Source organism: Dromiciops gliroides, chromosome 3 (genome assembly GCF_019393635.1).
Source record: "Dromiciops gliroides isolate mDroGli1 chromosome 3, mDroGli1.pri, whole genome shotgun sequence".
NCBI lineage: Eukaryota > Metazoa > Chordata > Mammalia > Microbiotheria > Microbiotheriidae > Dromiciops > Dromiciops gliroides.
This window is the reverse complement of record NC_057863.1, coordinates 646,205,128-646,213,987: the sequence shown is the minus strand read 5'-3', so window position 1 is coordinate 646,213,987 and position 8,860 is coordinate 646,205,128. Positions and strand designations below refer to the sequence as shown.

Here is an 8,860-nt window from a genome sequence, read left to right as displayed (position 1 = left end):
AAAAGTTTGCCAACTCTTTTCCACATCTACAAATGGGAACGGAGGGATGGATTGAATCAAATAATAAATCAGCCTGGCCAGCTGACTTAACATAACCAACAAAGTTCTCTAGCTCTGTTTCTCCTCCTACCTCTGACTGACCACTCCTCCTCAGTCTCCTTGGCTGGATCATTCTTTTTTTTTTTTTTGGCAGGGCAGTGAGGGTTAAGTGACCTGCCCAGGGTCACACAGGGCTGGATCATTCTTCATAAGCATGGCCAACCCCCCAAGCATGAATGTCCTGCAGGGTCCTGACCTACATCATCTTCACTTCCCTCACTCAAGACAATTCTCTTTCTCCTGATAATCTTGCCTCACACAGGTTCTATGACCTGTGTTTATACAAATGACTCCTAGATCTAGAGGTACAACCCTTATTTCTCCCCTGGACTCTAGTACTGCCTGTCTAGGACCTTCATGCTCTAAGCATCACAAACTCAACATGTCCAAAGCAGAACTCATTATCTTTTCCCCAAACTCACCCCTTCTCAGAACTTTTCTGCTTTCATCAAGGGTACCCACCATCTGGAGCTATGAACGAATACAACCATTCTGGAGAGCAATTTGGAACTATACCTAAAGGGTAATCAAACTGTGCATGCCCTTTGATCCAGCAATATCACTGCTAGCTCTGTATCCCAAAGGGATTTTAGAAGGAGATGGGGGTGCAGAGAGGGGAGAACCTATTTGCACAAAAATATTTGCAGCTGCTCTTTTTGTGGTGGCTAAGAATTGGAAATTGAGGGGATACCCATCAGTTGGGGAATAGCTGGACAAGTTGTGTTATATGATTGTTGTTGGGGTTTTTTTGGGGGGGTTGTGCTATATGATTGTAATGGAATATTATTGTGCTATAAGAAATGACAAGCAGGATGATTTCAGAAAAACCTGGAAAGACTTACTTGAACTGATACAAAATTAAGTGAGCAGAACCAGAACATTGTACATAGTAATAACAATATTGTATGATGATCAACTGTTACTGACTTACCTGTTTTCAGCAATATGATGATCCAAGACAATCCCAAATGACTCACAATAAAAAACACTGTCCACTTCCAGAGAAAGAACTGATGTTTGATGTTGTGAAACATACTATTTTCACTATTCTTTTTCTTTCTTTCCTTCCTTCCTTCCTTTCTTTTTCTTTCTTTCTTTCTTTCTCAAGTATTCTTGTACAAAATGACTAATAGGGAAATGTTTTTCATGATTGTACGTGCATAATCTATTTCAGATTGCTTACTATCTCAATTAAGGGAAAAGGGTGGAGGCGGGGAGAAATAGAAATTAGAACTCAAAACTTTAAAATAATGTTAAAATTGTTTTTACATGTAATTGAGGAAAAATAAAATATTAAAAAAAAATTTAAAGGTAACAACAACAACAAAAAGGGTACCCACCATCCTTCTAATCACCCATATTCCCAATTTTGGTGTAATCTTCAACTCCCTCAGGTATCACTAGCTTCCCCACCATCCCCATCTCTTGCTAAATCTTCTCCATTCTACTTCTTCAACATTTCTCCCATTGAGCCACTTTTATCTTCATACTATAAACAACCAATTCAGGTTCTCCTCACCCCTTGCCTCCCAATTAAATTTCTCTTCCATGTAGCCTCCAAACTGATATTTCTTTTTTTTCTGATAAAAGTATTTAATTTTTTCCAGTTACATGTAAAGATAGTTCTCAACATTTGTTTCTACAAGCTTTCCAATTTCAGATTTTTCTCCCTCCCTCGTCCCTCCCCCAGACAGCAGGTAATCTGATATAGGTTATATATAGTAACATTAAACATATTTCTGCATTAGTCATGTTATAAGAGAAGAATCAGAGCAATGAGGAAAAACCTCAAAATAGAAAAACAACAGCACCAAAAACAAAAGAAATAGTATGGTTCACTCAGCATCTATACTCCACAGTTCTTTTTTTTTCCTGGATTTAGAGATCCCCTTCCATCATGAGTCCCCTGGAACTCTCCTATACCATTACATTGGTGAGAAGAATCTAGTCCATCACAGTTGATCAACACACAATATTGATGATAACGTGTACAATGTTCTTCTGGTTCTGCTCATCTCACTCAAACTGATATTTCTCGTTGTTTTTTGTTTTTTTTTTTTTGGTGAGGCAATTGGGGTTAAGTGACTTGCCCAGGGTCACACAGCCAGAAAGTGTCTGGGGCCAGATTTGAACTCAGGTCCTCCTGACTCCAGGGCCAGTGCTCTATCCACTGCACCATCTAGCTGCCCCCAAACTGATATTTCTAAAGCTCAGTTCTAACCATATCAGCCTGTTGTTCAAGTGTCCAGTGGAAGGGAAATGGAAAGGGAGTAAACATTTTTTGTAGCACCTACTATGTGTTTTCAATTTTTAACAACTATTATCTCATTTGATCCTTACAACAACCCTGAAAGATGAGTGCTATTGTTATTATCTCTATTTTGTAGTAGAGAGAAGTGAGGCAAACAGAGATTAAGTGGCTTTTCAAAGTCACCCAGCCAGTAAATGTCTGTTGTTGTTGTCATCATTTTTCAGTGGTATTTGATTCTTTGTGACCCCATTTGGAGTTTTTTGACAAAAAGTATAGTCAATAAAAGGGAGAGAAAAGCAAGTACTGGGGTATGTTGTTGTTGCTGTTATTTGTCCTTCATTCTCTCTCTCTCTCTTTTTTTTTTGGTGAGGCAATTGGGGTTAAGTGACTTGCCCAGGGTCACACAGCTAGTAAGTGTCAAGTGTCTGAGGTCAGATTTAAACTCAGGTCCTCTTGAATCCAAGGCTGGTGCTTTATCCACTGTGCCACCTAGTTGCCCTCTTCACTTGGATTTAAGTGAAGCAGAGCTGCAAAGTATCTGTCAGCCTCACTTTCTCCTCCAGAGTATCTGAGTCCTGTGGTAAGAAATAGATCAGGATGATTGGAGATAGCCCCAGATGCAGTGGGAGACTTTGCCCTTTTCAAGGCAAGGTCTTTCCCAGGTCTCAGGTTGTCTGAAGCAATGCTCATTCAGTGATTAAGACCAGGTAAGAACTGAGGCAAAAGGGGGTAGCTAGGGGGCACAGTGGATGAAGCACTGGCCCCGGATTCAGGAGTACCTGAGTTCAAATCCAGCCTCAGACACTTGACACTTACTGGCTATGTGACCCTGGGCAAGTCACTTAACCTCCATTGCCTCACAAAAAAAAAATGAAAGAATTGAGACAAAAGATGGCCTGCTTTGCCTTCACAAAAGAATCAGTCTGGGGGGCAAAGCCAAGAGGGTAGAGGAAAGGCAGTGACTTGCTGAGCTCTCCCCAAAAGCCCTCCAAATACCTTCAAATAATGCCATAAGACAATTCTTGGAGGACCAGAACCCACAGAAAAGACAGGGTGAAATAATTTTCCAGCCAAAGACAACTTATTGGACTACCTGAAAGCCATGATCAAAAAAAAAAAAAAAAAAGAGCTTAGACATCATCTTCCAAAAAATTGTCAGGGAAAATTGCCCTGATATTCCAGAACCAGAAGGTAAAATAGAAATTGAAAGAATCCACCAGTCTCCTGAAAGAGATCCTAAAAAGAAAACTCCCAAGAATATTATAGCCAAATTCTAGAGCTCCCAGGTCAAGGAGAAAATACTGCAAGCAGCTAAAAAGAAACAATTCCATTATTGTGGAGCCATAATCAGGATAGCACAAGATCTAGCAGCTTCTACATTAAAGGATAAGAGGGCTTGGAATATGATATCCTAGAGGGCAAAGGAACTGGGATTACAACCAAGAATCACTACCCAGCAAAACTGTGTATAATCCTTCAGGGGAAAAAATGGGAATTCAGTGAAAGAGAAGACTTTCAGGTATTTTTTTTTTTGAGGCAATAGGCGGGGAGGCAAAGCTTTATTGGGGAGTAATTTCAAAGGGAGGGCTAGCCAAAGCGGGGTAGGAAAGAAGTTTGTCTGGGGTTTGAGCTGCCCATCCTGTGGTAAGGACCTCATATGGCTCGAAGCCAAAGTCGTTCTCAATTTTGATCTATCCTGGGCCTAGCTCTGGATTTAGCAATGCCCCACCTCAGTGTTCATCCCTGGGCACCCTCTGTCTTTTTCTTCCACTGGGGCCTTCCCCAGGTGGGACACTGCTGGGCTCAGGGGGCTGCTGGGGGGGGGACATGCTTTCCTTTTCTGGGGGCTCATTCTCTGCATTCCCTGGGCTGAAGGCATCAGGGCCTTGGCTGCCCTTATCCTCTAGGACAGTGGTGAACTGACTCTTCCAGTAGTCATCTCCACAGGAATCGAGGAGTCACACAAGAAACCTTTACTCTTCCCTGAGTCTCCTTGTGATTCTCTGAACCTGGTGAAGTCTGTTCAACACTCACTCATTCACTTGCTCAATCACCTGGCAGCGCCAACCTAGCGCTTGGTACTTGTGATGGCTCAGCTCTCGCTGGGCAACATAGGCCCAAAAGGCCTTCTTCTCTTCCTCTCACTTATGGAGCCTCTGCCTGCCCTGGGTTCCCTGGATGAACTCCACCTTGGTCTCCAGTCCCAACTCCAGGGTGTGGCTGCTGAAGAGGAGGCAGCGCCAGTTCTGAGCCCCGCAGTGCCAAGAACTCCACAAAGCCCATGCCAGCCATGGCACCAGCCTGCAGAGGGGCCAAGGCATCCTGCAGTTGTCCCTCGACTGGACTCGGACCCTAGTACTTTCGGGCATTCTTTTTTTGTTTGTTTGTTTTGTTTGTTGTTTTTTTTTGTGGGGCAATGGGGGTTAAGAGACTTGCCCAAGGTCACACAGCTAGTAAGTGTTAAGTGTCTGAGGCCGGATTTGAACTCAGGTACTCCTGAATCCAGGGCCAGTGCTTTATCCACTGCGCCACCTAGCTGCCCACTTTCAGGCATTCTTAATGAAAAGCCCTGAGCTGAATAGAAAATTTGACTTTCAAATACAAGACTCTAGAGAAGCATAAAAAGGTAAATAGGAAAAAGAAATCATAAAGGATATTTTAAAAAGATTAAACTGTTTACATTCCTACACGGGGATTTGATACTGTGGGCATTAAATTAACCTCAGGCTCCCCTAGAGGAGCTGGTACCCCTCTCCCTCCATTTCAGCAGCAGGGGAGCCTCTGCACCTCTGAGTCGGGCTAAGCTGCCCACACCAAAAATCTCAGGCCCCAGGAGAGGCACGGCATGCCCATGCACAGAGGCGCACAAAAACCCTCAGGGATGCTAGGGTTTGTTTTGTCCAGTCCCAGCTCCCTGCATGCAACACAAGGCTTGGCTGGCCCTGGGGGCAGCCAGCCCTGGGTTTCACCTGAGAGAGAAAGTTAATAAAAAGGAACACTAGAGATGCTGAGGGGGGAGAAGAGAAGGACTCTGGAGGATAGAGAAAGCGAGAGAGGGGACAGACAGAAGAAGGAGAGGTATAGAGTAAGGGGCTTTTCAGGGTTCCTCACTACAGTGCAGAGAGGGAAGTTAGATGGCAAAGAAGAAACACAAGGGGCAGGAGAGAGACGTGCTGGAAAGCAGTCAGGTCTTGTATAAATTTACATTTCTTAACCCTTATCTCTTACATTGATTTTTTAAAAATTCTTTTTTTGGGGGGGGGAGGGGGAGGCAATTGGGGTTAAGTGACTTGCCCAGGGTCACACAGCTACTAAGTGTTAAGTGTCTGAGGCCGGATTTGAACTCAGGTCCTCCTGACTCCAGGGCTGGTGCTCTATCCACTGCACCACCTAGCTGCCCCCCTACATTGATTTTTATAAATAAATTCTGCTTTGATTATTTAATTAAGAGACTTCTTAATAGTTTGCTTATCAATTTTGGGAGGAGCAGTGTGGGGGAATTTTATAAACGGCCCATATTAAATTAATAGCAATCAGATAGCCAGCCAGTCAAAAAGTACCCCCAAATTAGACCCAAGTTAATAAAATATTTTTACATTTAAATGGCGACTGCAGCAGGACTTATGGCCCAATTATAATTTTTCTAAAGTTATCATTTTTCATATAAGTACAGTTAAAAAATTTCCAGATTAGAATGTTATTAATTTTTATACAATATTTGTAACTCATAAGAACTTTCTTGTTATTAGGGCAGGTGGATGGAGTATATTTAGACAGAGGGCACAGGTGCGAGTTAAATATGAAGGGATACTATCCTTAAAAAATAAAATTAAGGAGTGAGAGAGGAATACACTGGGAGAAAGGGAAAGCAAGAGGTGGAATTGGGTTAAGTATATCAGATAAAAGAAGCAAGAATATGCTTATGGAGTGGAGGGGAAGATGGGGGAGGTGCTGGGGAGTGAGTGATCCTTACTCTCATCAGAATTGGCTAAAAGAGGGAATAACATAGACACTTAATTGGGTATAGTAATTTGTCTTACTCTGCAGGAAAGTAGGAGGGGAAGGGGATGGTACGGGGGGGAAGGTGATAGAAGAGAGGGCAGATTGGGGGAGCAGACAGTCAGAATCAAAATACCTTTGAGGAGGGAAAGGGTGAAAGGAGATAGAGAATAGAATAAATGACATGGGGAGGGAATAGGATGGAGGGAAATTCAGTTAGCAATAGTAACTGATGAGCAGGATGCTCTCAGAAAAACCTGGAAAGACTCACAAGAATTGATGCAAAGTGAGATGTACTGTATACAAAGTAACAGCAATATTGTAAGATGATCAACCATGAATTACTTGGATATTCTCAACAACTCTGAAGGACTTATGAAATATGGGATCCATCTCCAGAGGAAGAACTGATGGTATCTGAATACAGATTGAAGCATTTTTTTCTCTGTTTCAAATTTTATTTTCCAAATTACATGTTAAAATTTTTTTTGACATCAATTTTTTAAAACTTCGTATTCCAACTTCTCTTCCTCCCTCCCTTCCCACCCCCCACCCCCAAGAACTCAAGCAATTCAATATAAGTTATTCATGAGTAGTCATGGAAAGCATCTCCACATTAGCTAGGTTGAGAGAAAACAGAAAAAACCAAAACTTCAGATTAAGGAATTGTCAAAAAAAAAATATGCTTCAACCTGTTTTAGGATACCATCAGTTCTTTCTCTATAGATGGACTGCAATTTTCTTAAGTCCTTTAGAGTTATATTGGATCATTGCATTGCTGAAAATAATCACGTGCTTCCCAGCAGATCATCTTATGCTATTGCTGTTATATTGTATACAGCACATTTTACTCTGCTTCAGTTCATGTAGGTCTTTCCAGGTTTTTCTGATAGCATCCTGTTCATCATAATTTTTGCATAGTACCTTAAACTTGACAAAGAATTTCCTTCACATTAGCCCAGCAAAGTAGGTATGTTTTGCCATTATAATCTTTTTTTTTTTTTTGGTGGGGCAATAGGGGTTAAGTGACTTGCCCAGGGTCACACAGTTAGTAAGTGTCAATTGTCTGAGGTCAGATTTGAACTCAGATACTCCTGAATCCAGGGCTGGTGCTTTATCGACTGCGCCACCTAGCTGCCCCATTATAATCAATCATCATAATTATTTCCCTTCATCCTATTCCCTTCCCATGATATTTACTCTATTTTCTATCTTCTTTTACCCTATTCCTCCTCAAAAGTGTTTTGCTTCTGTGAAGCATTTTTTAAAGTTTCTTTTTCTTAAGTTTTTTTTGTCTGTTTTCTTTCATAACCTGACTAACATGGAAACATTTTGCATGACTACACATGTATAACTTATATTGAATTGCTTATGTTCTTAAAGGGGTGGGGAAGGAGGGAGGAAGAAAAATTGAAACACAAAATTTTTTTAAATGGACTTTACCTCTTAATTTTTTGGGGGGGGGGGTGAGGCAATTGGGGTTAAGTGACTTGCCCAGGATCACACAGCTAGTAAGTGTCAAGTGTCTGACGCCAAATTTGAACTCGGGTCCTCCTGACTCCAGGGCCGGTACTCTATCCACTGTGCCACTTGGCTGCCCCTAAATGGATTTTTAAAATGTTTTTACATGTAATTGGGGGGGGGAATAAAATTCTAAATAAAGAAATTTTTTTAATCAATCTGGGGGCAGGGGGGGAAGACCCTCAGAGTTTCTGGCCAGAACAGACACAATTGCTATTTACACTCACTCTGAGCCATCAAAAACCCCAAATCACAAAATGATATCTGTTTGAATCCAAGGCAAACTGTTCAGCGTCACTGTAATAAGTCTATGCTCCAACTACTGATGCCAAAGAGGCCAAAGTTGCTCAGTTAGTTTTTTTGTTTTGTTTTGTTTTGTTTTTTGTTTTGGCTTTTTTTTAGTGAGGCAATTGGGGTTAAGTGACTTGCCCAGGGTCACACAGCTAATAAGTGTTAAGTGTCTGAGGCCGGATTTGAACTTAGGTACTCCTGACTCCAGGGCCGGTGCTCCATCCACTGCGCCATCTAGCTGCCCCAGTCGCTCAGTTTTATGAAGACCAGCATCTTCTAGAAATAAGACCAAGAAGACATTTCACATTCATCATGGAACATTGGAATACTAAAGTAGAAAATCAAAAGATAATTGGAATAACAGGCAAGTTTGGCCTTGAAATACAAATTGAAGCAGGGCAAAGACTAATAGTTTTGTTAAGATAACTCATGGGTCATAACAAACACTTTTTCTTTTTTTTTTTTTTTAGGCAATGGGGGTTAAGTGACTTGCCCATGGTCACACAGCTAGTAAGTGTCAAGTGTCTGAGACTGGATTTGAACTCAGGTACTCCTGAATCCAGGGCCAGTGCTTTAACCACTGTGCCATCTAGCTGCCCCCACAAACACTCTTTTTCAATAACCCTATATGGGTTATTGAATTGACATGGGTCAATTAGAAATCAGATTGATTATATACGTAGGAACCAAAGGTGGAAA

The 8,860-nt window shown here is 41.6% G+C and overlaps 1 pseudogene; it reads right to left on the bottom strand.

Annotated features, from left to right (window-relative positions):
- Positions 1-3,909: 3,909 nt before the first annotated feature.
- Positions 3,910-4,642, bottom strand: LOC122745884 (annotated as a pseudogene).
- Between the last annotated feature and the right edge of the window lie 4,218 nt (positions 4,643-8,860).